The following is an 11,918-nucleotide window of genomic DNA, read 5'->3' on the forward strand; positions in this document are numbered from 1 at the left end:
AAGACATGATGAGGAATAAAATTCCAGATAGAAGTGGGTCTTCTTAGGAATTGTTTTATCCAATTGATCTTGAAAGTATTATTTAAAGTAGTAAAGTCCAGAAAATTCAGTCCACCATTCTCATAAGTGTTCATTACAACAGTTTTCCTAATGTAATGGGTACGGTTTCTCCAAAGAAAGTTGAAAAGCATCTGGTCTATCTCCTTGCTTATTTTACGGTCAAGATATAAAGATAGAGCACCATATGTTAGTCTAGAGATACCTTCAGCCTTGGTTATTAGGACTCTACCTTTTAAAGATAAGTCCCTCTGTAGCCATTGATTTAGTTTCTTCTGGGTTTTTTTAATAAGAGGGTTAAAATTTAGTAAGCCTCTAGACTTCTGATCCTTTGTAATGGTTATGCCTAAATATGTAAGTTCTTCTTTTACTGGAATACCATAATATGAAGGTGTCACACAATCTTTGACAGCCATGAGTTCACATTTCTTAATGTTAAGATATAGACCAGACGCTTTGGAAAAGGATTGTATCACATTGATCGATATGGGAATTTGTTAGCGTCTTTCAGAAAAAGTGTAGTATCGTCAGCCAGCTGGCTTATAATAATTTCTTTACCAGCTATGGAAATACCTTGTACAGGACTATTATTTAAAGAATTTGCAAGAAGTTGGGTGATTAATAAAAACAGATACGGAGAGATAGGACAACCTTGCCTAATTCCTCTCTTTAACTCAAATCTAGGTGAGGTGCCATATTTCAATTTGATAGAGCTGTTACCATTTGCATAGAGAGTCTTAATAGCCTTACAGAAAAAATCCCCAAGGCCAAGTCTCTCAAGGGAGTGGAAGAGAAACTGATGCTCTACTGTGTCAAATGCTTTATAAAAATCTAAAAATAATATGAAGCTATCCTCAGTTATTAGGTCTGAGTAGTCAAGTATGTCTAATACTAGTCTGACATTGTTAGAAATATGTCTGTTCCTCATGAAGCCAGACTGTGTTTCATCAATGATTGCATCCAGAACTTCGTTAATTCTTTTTGCAAGTAGTGAGGCTAATATCTTATAGTCATTATTAAGAAGACAAATTGGACGGCAGGTATCGATGAGCAGCACTTATTTTTTAGGCTTTAGGTATCAGTGTTATTAACCCCTGACTCATTGTAGGAGGGAGAACATTGTTTTTAATACTCTCTAAAAAGACTTCAAATAGGAAGGGAGCTACTTGTTCAGAAAATAATTTGTAAAATTCTGATGTAATTCCATCAACACCTGGTGATTTATTGTTCTTTAGATGTTTGATAGACTCTATAATCTCTTCAACTTTGATGGGTTCATCACACTGTTTAGATTCTATATCACTGATAGAGTGAACATTATTCAGTGAGTTAAAAAACATATCTGTGGACTCCTGACAGTACGTAGAGCTATACAATTTTCTGTAAAAATTGCTGCAGTATTTAGCGATTAATTTTTGGTCATCTGTAATAACACCATCAATGTTTAACTTATGGATAGTGTTATTTTTAGAGTGAAATTTCTCAAGTCTAAAGAAATAGGATGAATTCTGTTCTCCCTCCTCAATCCATTTTTTCCTAGATCTAATAAAGGCTCCTTCTGCTTTTAATTTATATATATTATCCAGTTTATTTTGTAACTCAATTAGTTCCATCTTCTCCTCCCCCAAGAGGTCGGCTGGGGACCTCTGAGAAAGGGAAATTATCTTAATGATCACCTTTTCCTCCTCAGCTCTTCTGGTCTTAGCAAGATTACTACCATATTTTCTAAGATATTTGGACACCTCAAATTTAAAGAGCTCCCAGTTCTTGCAATAAGATTTTTCTTCACAAGCCCTTTCCCAAAAGTGTGAGAGCAGATCTTTAACCTCAAATGTAACTATATCATTATTTAATAATGAGCTATTTAGCTTCCAGGAGGATGCTCTACCAAGGTTCGTATCAGGGGTAAATATTTTGATATCAATGTAAATAGCCTTATGGTCTGTGAGGGGAGTAGTACAAATATTTGTAGTAACACACTCACTATCAATACATTTGGATATAAGCCAAAAATCTATTATGGATTGTCTGGAGCCTGTTTTGTTACTCCAAGTGAATGATCTTTCGGCCGGAAACCTCTCTCTCCATATATCAGTAAGATCAAACTTTTCCATAAAAAGTATTAAACCCAAATTCTGATTGGTTGGCCTATCTGGGGGCCATCTATCAGTTGAATTATCTATTGTAATGTTAAAGTCCCCTCCTATCAATAATAACGAATTGGGAAATTTAGATAACCAATGAAGTATATGTTTCTCTATAGATTCAAGCAACTCATCATTCTCATGTTTGGTGTTGTACCCGTAGAAGTTTACAGTAATGAGTGTAATGTCATTGTAACTGATCACAAGACAAATAAAGTGACCAAAGGGGTCACATTCCGAGTGTAGAATATTACCACCAAAGGTATTGTTCATTGTAGTGACACCGGCGGAGCGTTCAGATCCATGGGAGAGCCAAATATCGTTGCCCCACTGTGACCTCCAGAAGTTGGCATCAGCAGAAATTGAGTGAGACTCTTGAAAAAAGCAAAAATCTGTTCGAAATTGTTTAGCAAATAAAAATAAGGCCTTGCGCTTCACACTGTTTCGTAACCCCCTAGCATTAAGAGATAATATAGACAAAGACAAAACAACAAAGATTATATAAAAGTATAAACTGTAGTAGGATGAGTCAAAGATGTAGGAGCAGTGAACGTAAACGATAAGGAACCGAGATCTGCACCATTTAAGTCCATTTAAAGTGAAAATAGCTTATTCCATAACCTTTGAAATTCAACTCAACTGGAAATTATGTTCAAGACCAAACCAAGGGTTCTTGTAGTAAAAGAGACTAAAAACCCTCTTTAGTGTAATCAGGAACTATTCTGAGAAATAAAACAAATAATAATTTAAATAAAAGGGTGCCTACTATTTTAAGTACATATGAAAACTGATCATAAAATAATTGAATAACAAAATGTTTTACATACAAACGTTCCTAAGACCTTCTTTGGAAATAAGTATTAATAACTAAATAGAACAATAACCGTGTAAAGTCAGAGCAGACCTGTATGCCATTTAAAACAGTATCTTAGTTACTGTATATATAAAACATAAATTCAACTTTCAATCTTCTTCGTAAGTTTATAAACAAAATAGGACTTCTGGTCATACAAGAACAAACTAATGAATTGAAATACCTGAGTATTCCTTTAAAATAGTCACCTGATGCTTGTTAGGTAAACCACATAAGGAAAATGAGAATACCATGGCTGAAACCATCAACCTGTTCCTTCTGGTGAGATTTTAGGGAGGCATATGGATTTCTGAACCGTTGATGAAACCTCGTCCTCCGACGAAGTAAGCAGCCTTCCCCTCACTTCGTGCTATCTTGATCGTTGGCCACAACTTGTTCCTTCTTTCTATGTCCTCCGGGCTGAGATGCTCGGCGAAACGCATACCATGGCTCTGAAGGAAGGCGTTCTTCCTAGCAGCTTTCCAGACAGCATCCCTGTAGAATCTGGTAGTGAATAGGATGATGATACCCCTGGGTCTTGAATCGCTTTGCTGTTGCTTCTTGCCGAGGCAAGCCGGCAGATACGGATAGCCTTGGCAGATACGGATAGCCTCTCCTCGCACATCTTCATTCTCCACCTCTGGCAAGCCGTAGAGTCTCAGGTTCCATCTTCATTCTCCACCTCTGGCAAGCCGTAGAGTCTCAGGTTCCATTTTCTTGTGTATTGTTCCAGATCAGTGAGACATCTATGGTAGACATTGTTATTCTTTTCCACCCTTTCCACATTTTTTCAACTTTTGTCACCGTCGTTTTCACATCATTAATTTCACCACATGCAAACTCCACAGTCTTTTTCAAGCCTTCGATAACCATGGTGTTCGCGCCTACCATTTTCTCAATGGCGTCACACCTGGAGTTGATGAGTAAGGAGAGGGTAGCCACGATATCAGAGTTCATGTTGGGTTTTTTGGAGGGTGGAGGTTTGCACGGAGTAACCGGTAAAGAGGGGAATCATCTTCAGCATTCGAAAGCATGATATTATCCATAGGCCAAGTGTAGTTATGGCAGTTGTCTATAAGCACGTTTCTCTCTTGTTGATTAGCAATAGAACGGCTAACTTTGTCCTTTCTTTTTTTGTCACTACTTTGCCTGGACATGCTGAAATAAATGATCCAATTATCATTCCAGTCACAGGAAAGGTCTTATATCTTGAACAAATAAAAATAATAATAACTAAACTTTTTTTTTTTTAAACAATTTTCACAATCTTTCTGAAGTTTGCTACGGAGCTCGGTAAAAAAGCGTCTGTTCAAGCAGCCATCTTGGCCAACAGCCCTACTGTACCTTGCTTCATAGTATACCACTCAGGTCTGTGACGTGCATGGATAAGGGTTACATTTTTACACTTAGCAGACGCTCTTATCCAGAGCGACTTAAAGTAGTGAGTGCATACATTTTCATAGTTCAATGTTTTATCTGTCTTGGATACCACCAAGTTAGTTTTTAAAGACTCATAATAACTTACAAGACCTTTATACATATCACCTGCCAGTTCATCTAGTCTGTGTTTTCTAGCCTCCAACATCACTGCGCTTAACACTTGTTTCACTTCACATGTTGACTTTCTAAAATGCTAAGGCCATAATCATCATGTAAGACCAACAGGTATGAGAGCTTTCCTGCTGTTCTTTTATAGATGTTTATAGAAACAGCCTACTTTACCTCAATGCTAACTACAACAGTAAACACCATGCAGGCAGTGGCATGTAGTCATGGATGCCAAGGGAAGCCAGGCTTCCCCCCAAAATTCACTAATAAAAAAAATACGTATGTAGAATTTATCTTTCGTCTCTCTGTGTTTCATAATATTCCTTCAGGCTAAATGTATCTCACAGGAGAAAGCATCCGAGGGAGCGAAACAGCGCCCCTGTCTCAGCCATCTATCTGGTCCAAACGAGTATGACATTGTTTACGCCCATAGCTTTGACAGCAAGGGAAGCCAGCGGATCTGGGTTCCCTTGACGAAAAAAGTATCAAATATTTTCCAATCAGCATTGAGCTAAACTGAGCGAGCTCAAATGTGAATGGTCCTGGCGCACCAAAAAAAGTGTTTAGGGAAGCCAGTTTGGATTTGGCGTCACTCCTATCCAATCCCATTGAGAGCATATGTCATTGACAGAAAAATGTGAATGTTTGCAACTAGTTGTGTTGTTGTCCTCCGGTGGCCAGCCAGCTAGCTAAAATTGGCCCTTTCTTTAATTAGCCATAGATGGAGATAGGGATTTGGACTTGTGGGTTTACTTAATTCTCTGTACTGGCCAATGATTATAACGGCAACTCTGATCCATTCATTCATTCATTGTTGTGCCCCCGGCCTGAGAGAATGGAAGTTCAATATGTAGCTAGATGTAGAAGGCTAATGTTAACTAGCTAACGTTAACCATGAATGGATGTTAGGTTAGCGAGCAAGCATTTTAGCCAGGTAGCCTAGGACAACAAAAAATAAAAGCGTGTACTGTAAGAGATAGATCATTTTGTCAACATGAAAGAGGGGAAGATGGCATTGGCATTTCTCTACAAGTAGGGTGAGTCAACATGTTTTTCTACTTGCATGAACACGCACACACACGCAAACAAAAATCAGAACCATGGACAGCCACATCATATTTAGCTTATGGTGACTGGACTAAATGGTTTTTGGTATCTTTTAGTTGTCACTGGCTTCCCCAGTGATTTTACCAAAACACCGCTACTGCATGCAGGTAGGAGATGGGATGCAAATGAAGACAAATGGATGTAAATCAATGCAAATTCCTTCCTCAGAAAATGACTGCATGCAAAGCGCAGACTGTAGAAAATGGGAGCAATGAGGACTTGCCTATGAAAGTGATTTTGAGAGGGAACACTGATGCTTGATGATCCTCACTTACCAGGCCCTGTTAGCAAGGCTCATGTAGAATTGTCAGTGTTTCATCTTGACACGTGATCTTTTTGTTTCTTGGGCAACACTACCACACGTCTGGCAGGTAGCCTAGTGGTTAGACCGTTGGGCCAGTAACCAAAAGGTTCCTGGATCAAATCCCTGAGCTGACAAGGTGCAAATGTGTCATTCTGCCTCTGAGCATGGCAGTTAACCCACTGTTTCCCGGGCACCAAAGATGTGGATGTCAATTATGGCAGCCCCCGCACTTCTCTGATTCAGAGGGGTCATTTTTGTTTGCATACATTTTTACGCTGTAGCCAATTTTGACTTTGCAGCCGAAAATCGCTCAATTCTGCCTCCAGGCAAGATCCATAACAACAAACAACCTGCTTTACAAAATGCAGACAGCCAGTACGCATGTTAAGAGTCATGAAAGTGGTGCCAAGTAGGCCACCAAATTAAATTGGTCACATTGTTTGAGATGGCTGAAAAATGGCTGCCCTTGAATGGCAAATGCTAAAATAAGGACATAAGGTGGACAGTCAAACCAGTTTTTAACTCAAACCACTGGGAGGCCTAGATACAGTTCATTCGGGGAAGTATTCAGACTACTTGACTTTTTCAACATTTTGTTACGTTACAGCCTTATTTCAAAAATTGTGGGGGTTTTCTCATCAATCTACACACAATACCCCGATAAAGACAAAGCAAAAACCGGTTTTTATAAATGTTTGCAAATGTATAAAAAAAACTATATATGACATTTTCATAAGTATTCAGACCCTATACTCTGTACTTTGTTGAAGCACTTTTGGCAGCGATTACAGCCTCAAGTCTCCTTGGGTATGACGCTAAAGTTTAGCACACCTGTATTTGGGAAGTTTCTCCCATTCTTCTCTGAAGATCCTCTCAAGCTCTGTCAGGTACGATGGAGAGTTGTTCGGTCGGATTCAAGTCCGGGCTCAGGCAGGGCCACTCAAGGACATTGAGACTTGTCCCGAAGCCACTCCTGCGTGCTTAGGGTCGTTGAACTGTTGAAGGTGAACCTTCGACCCAGTCTGAGGCCCTGAGCAGGTTTTCATAAAGGATATCTGTACTTTGCTCTGTTCATCTTTCCCTCGATCCTCACTAGTCTCCCAGTCAGTGCTGCTGTAAAACATCCCCACAGCCTGACGCTGCCACCACCATGCTTCACTATATGGATGGAGCCAGTGTTTCTCCAGATGTGACACTGCATTCAATCTTGGTTTCAGACCACAGAATCTTGTTTCCCATGTCTTTTGGTGCCGTTTGGCAAACTCCAACAGGGCTGTCATGTGCCTTTTACTGAAGAGTGGCTTCTGTCAGGCCCCCATCATAAAAGGCCTGATTGGTGAAATGCTGCAGAGATGGTTGTCCTTCTGGAAGAATCGCCCAGCTCCAGAGGAACACTGGAGCGGTCAGAGTGATCATCAGGTTCTTGGTCACCTCCCTGACCAAGGCCCTTCTCCCCCAGGTTTCTCAGTTTGGCCAGGCAGCCAGCTCTAGGAAGAGCCTTGGCTCCAAACTATCATTTAATGGAGGCCACTGTGGGACTACAATGCTGCAGGAATGTTTTGGTAACCTTCCCCAGATCTGTGCCTAGACCCAATCCTTTCCTCAAAGCTCTAGACATTTCCTTTAACCTCATGGTTGGTTTTTGCTCTGACATGCAGTGAACTGTGGGAACTTAGGTGTGCCTTTTCCAAATAATGTCCAATCAATACCACAGGTGGACTCCAAGTTGTAGAAACAGGATGCACCAGAGCGCAATTGCAAATACTATTGCAAGGGATTTGTTGCAAAGAAAATGTCTAAACCCGTTTTCACATCGTTGACAGTCAAACCAAGTGTAGAGTATCCAAACTATTTAATGAATTTTATAAGTCTAACTTGTTTAAGTCAAGGGGTCTGAATACTTCCCAATGTTACGCCTTGCCACAGAAGTTGGTATAAGTGCCATTTGAAGACTGCATGGATTTCTGTGGTGACCCATTAACAGATTTTTCCCCAACAGTTCTAGCAAAAATTATTGCCCTTTGCTAAGCAGCCAATAGAAAACTCTGTAAGGCACACAATTGTTAACCAGTCATTTGAGAAAGACCTTCTGCATTGGATTTGTAAGACAGACGGAAAAGCCAATGAATGCCAAGCTTTGGAATTGACAGGATAAGTCAGTTATATTAAATGTCAGATTTTATTGTACAAGGACATTAAATATTAATCATGACAAATACATTTCAAAGCTTTATTGAACCTGACATACAAAGAGATCTAAAAGCATCACTGACTTACATAAGTCACATGTTTACAATATAAAATTCTATAAGTTTATCACAAGTGTAGGCTACATCAAGCCTCTGACAAAGTGTCCATTGCAGTTGCAGGATTAAGAATAGCACTGTTAAGGACATAAGTGCCACAGATCAGACAAATAGGCTGTTATTTTCCAATGCACCTCAAACAGTTGCCGATTTCCCCAAGCACAGCCAAAATGTACACAAGTTAAACTCTGCTGTCTGAAATCAGGAACAGTGGGACCAAGTGAAGCAAAGGAGTAGGGGCGTTTCAGATAGGGCGTTTCTTGAAATCAAGTTACACCCATTGATGCGCACCACTGGTCCGTGGTCATGTAGTTCACGTTGGGGACAACAGTATCTAAAGCTAACCCTTTACCTCATTCTCCTAACCTGGCACACCAAGTCACCTAACCGGCCACGTTAATTATCCTTACCTGCCATGTAAACAAATGTCAAGAAACTGTCTCAACACCAGAACTGACAAATTCATGGTGTTTTACCAGGAAAAGCAGGCACCAATGTGCTTCTCCTGATATCCAGAAACCCCATGAATTGCGGTCTGCAATTACACAATATTGAGTCAAAGAATAGAGTTTAATAGAGCCTCATGGCCTGCCTCCATGGAGGCAACAGCCAGGTCACTAAAGAACCACTGCAAAATCAGACATCTTTCCAGGTAAGCAGGATGTCAGCAGGATGTCAGAGATTACTTCAAAATTGGCCACAAGGGGCAACGGTGAGCACTATTACCATTTATTAGTCTTGTGTTCAATCCCAGTGCTAGGCACTTTAAATGACTTAACCCTATCCCAAACCTTACCCATTTGTGAATTAATGCCTAAACCGCAAAGGTATATGGACAAATGTCCCATTCTGCAGTGAGACAGCTTGTTGCCAAGCCATGGGCTTGGGGCCCGTGAGCAGAGTGTAGGCCTACGGTTTGAAGCAGCCAGGAGGTGCGAGCACAAAGAAAAGTGTTTTTGCCCGTGCCACCGAATCCCACAGCTTAGGTGCGCAAATGGCTACCTTCCGAGAATGAATGTGCTCTTTGTAAAACATTTGCACATCTAGGCTGCCGATGTTAGTCTTGGCTTTTGTTCAGTGCAGATGAACCCTCTAGAAGCAGCCCTGTAGGAGCGAGCCCACCACAGGGATGAGGAGCGTGAATGCACTGGACTGCAAGGTCACACTGGCTCCTTGAGGAATGGAGACGTTCGTGGTACTGACGTTCGTGGTACTGACGTTCGTGGTACTGACGTTCGTGGTACTGACGTTCGTTACTGACGTTCGTGGTACTGACGTTCGTGGTACTGACGTTGAGCATCGAGGAACTCGTGAAGTCAGCTTTGGTCACATTCGTAGGAAGGGACTGTGTGGTAGTGTTTTGCGCATGGACCTAAAACAAGAGCAGAGGGGCACGTCACTGACTGGGCATTGGCCAGATGGGAGAAACATAAAAAGTTAACCTGAAACATTTGACAATAGGGACAATACAGCTAATCACTTCGGTCCAACTCATTTCAAAGAGCAAAAACACATGCGTAAAGTTTAGATTTAGGCACACAGAAATGGGTGTGGCATAAGACAATCCTATGGCAATATGTTTTAACATAATGTATTTAAATTAATACGCATGTTATTGGTGTTGAGTGGCATCACCTTTTGGGAAATGCGTTTCCCTAGTCTAGGCCTATAGGGTGACGGACAATATCCTGCAGTTGAATTTCGCAGGGGAGAGAAAATAGGTTTATGTCATTTGAGAGCGACTATCTGAAGTCATTTCACGTCAAGACTTTCTGAAAGGAGGCATTACGGTGTCATGTCTCTTGACTCAAATTATGGCACACTAGGTCGCCAAATATTCTAAATGACTAACTGAAAATATCTGGAGGCCAATTACCCGCGCCATCATTAGTTTGTCAATGAGAAAATACATGAAGTAAATCCAACATTTAGATTGAAACCGTAAAAAACCCCGGAATAGCCATTTTGAATGTTGCACCTGTTGAAATGCCTTTACTTTCCAGAATGAGTACTTAGGTAACGTTATCCTAATGAAAACTGAGTAGACTTAATATCAAACATGCAACGAGTTTTGTTAGAAGAAACGCTCTTACCTGTGATGAAAAAAGCATGGCAAGGAGAAGGAATCCAATGTAAACGGTCGTCATTTTGTTGGCTGTCTCTGTTCCAATTATGTACGGTGTGACTGCCTTGTCTATGGCTTTTCTCACTGCGAATGACTGCAGAATAAATTCAGGGGATTTTTATAACCCCCGCCGAGTGTGACGTCGGGTCAACAGTGCGAATCCCCAAAACCAACTGCCTATCCAGTCTCCCTGTCCCCCTATCCATAGAGATAGATAGAGGACTCTAGTCCCCCAAGCGCTATTGAGGACTTTCACCATTTTTAAGTAGTCAACTGGGAGGGACATCCTTTAGGTTATGGAAGGATCACATAATTCTACACAGTTCGGCAGGCGGGATCAGCCAATAAATTACACTCATCACTCGCCGGCTACCACCTGGTTACTCAACCCTGCACCTTAGAGGCTGCTGCCCTATAGACATGGAATCACTGGTCACTTAATAATGGAACACTAGTCACTTTAATAATGTTTACATACTGCTTTGCTAATTTCATGTGTATTTATTATATTCTACTGTATTTCAGTTAACGCCATTCCAACATTGCTCATCCTAATATTTATATATTTCTCAACTCTATTCTTTTGATTTGTGTGTGTTGTTGTGAATTCTTTAGATTTGTGTGTGTTGTTGTGAATTGTTAGATATTACTGCACTGTTGGAGCTAGGAACACAAGCGTTTCACTACACCCACAATAACATCTGCTAAATATGTGTATGTGACCAATAAAATTTGATTTGATTTCATGAGCAAACATTACATAACTGCAGGTGGCAGTATATCGCCAACCTTGGCTTTTTGTTCAAACATCACACTCCTGGTGGCAGTACGCACCCTTTATGTTTACTTGCCAACTCAGAAGTAGTAGTTTAAGAACATTGACTACTTCAAAATGGAGATGGCCTCAATGGTGCTGCCTGTGCTTTCACAGATGCCATAATGGGACAATGATGGGATGTCTATTTAACTTTATGAGTTTATTTGAAACCTCCCATAAACCACACCACTGATGCTGCATTCATAACCAAGTGGGAATCCACATGAACGCCCCTCCAACTTGTAATTACAAGTGGAAACTTGTCTATAATTCCCTGAGCTCCAATTTCTTCCACATGCAGACCTCTGATGCCATGTACTTAGGAAATTACCTTGATAAATGTAACTATAATTTGTTTGCGATTATGATAGCGGCAGCCTACTTTTAGTTTATGGTTGACACAGTTTATTGGCCATTAGCCAAACGAATTCAAAGCATGTGAATGCATCCAACTGGTGTCTACGACTTCACAACTGGTAATTACCACATTCACACTTGATTATGAATGCCGCATTAGGCCTCTTCCTTTACATCTTAGGGTGTGACATCAGTAACACAAATGGCCTGCATTTTTTATTTAACGGTCAGTGAATGTTATAACAGGTTTATCATTTGAAAAGCTTGATACCATTATGGTCTCTCCTCCTCAGAGTTTAT

General features: G+C 40.5%; 1 long non-coding RNA gene across 1 annotated transcript; it reads right to left on the reverse strand.

Annotated features, from left to right (window-relative positions):
• Nucleotides 1-8,229: 8,229 nt before the first annotated feature.
• On the reverse strand, nt 8,230-10,656 carry LOC135561912 (uncharacterized). The gene is made up of 2 exons (XR_010459789.1): nt 10,413-10,656; nt 8,230-9,691 (listed from the first exon to the last, which is right to left on the reverse strand). It is a non-coding gene; the product is annotated as an uncharacterized LOC135561912 (long non-coding RNA).
• Between the last annotated feature and the right edge of the window lie 1,262 nt (nt 10,657-11,918).

Source organism: Oncorhynchus nerka, linkage group LG18 (genome assembly GCF_034236695.1).
Source record: "Oncorhynchus nerka isolate Pitt River linkage group LG18, Oner_Uvic_2.0, whole genome shotgun sequence".
In the NCBI taxonomy this organism is placed as follows: domain Eukaryota; kingdom Metazoa; phylum Chordata; class Actinopteri; order Salmoniformes; family Salmonidae; genus Oncorhynchus; species Oncorhynchus nerka.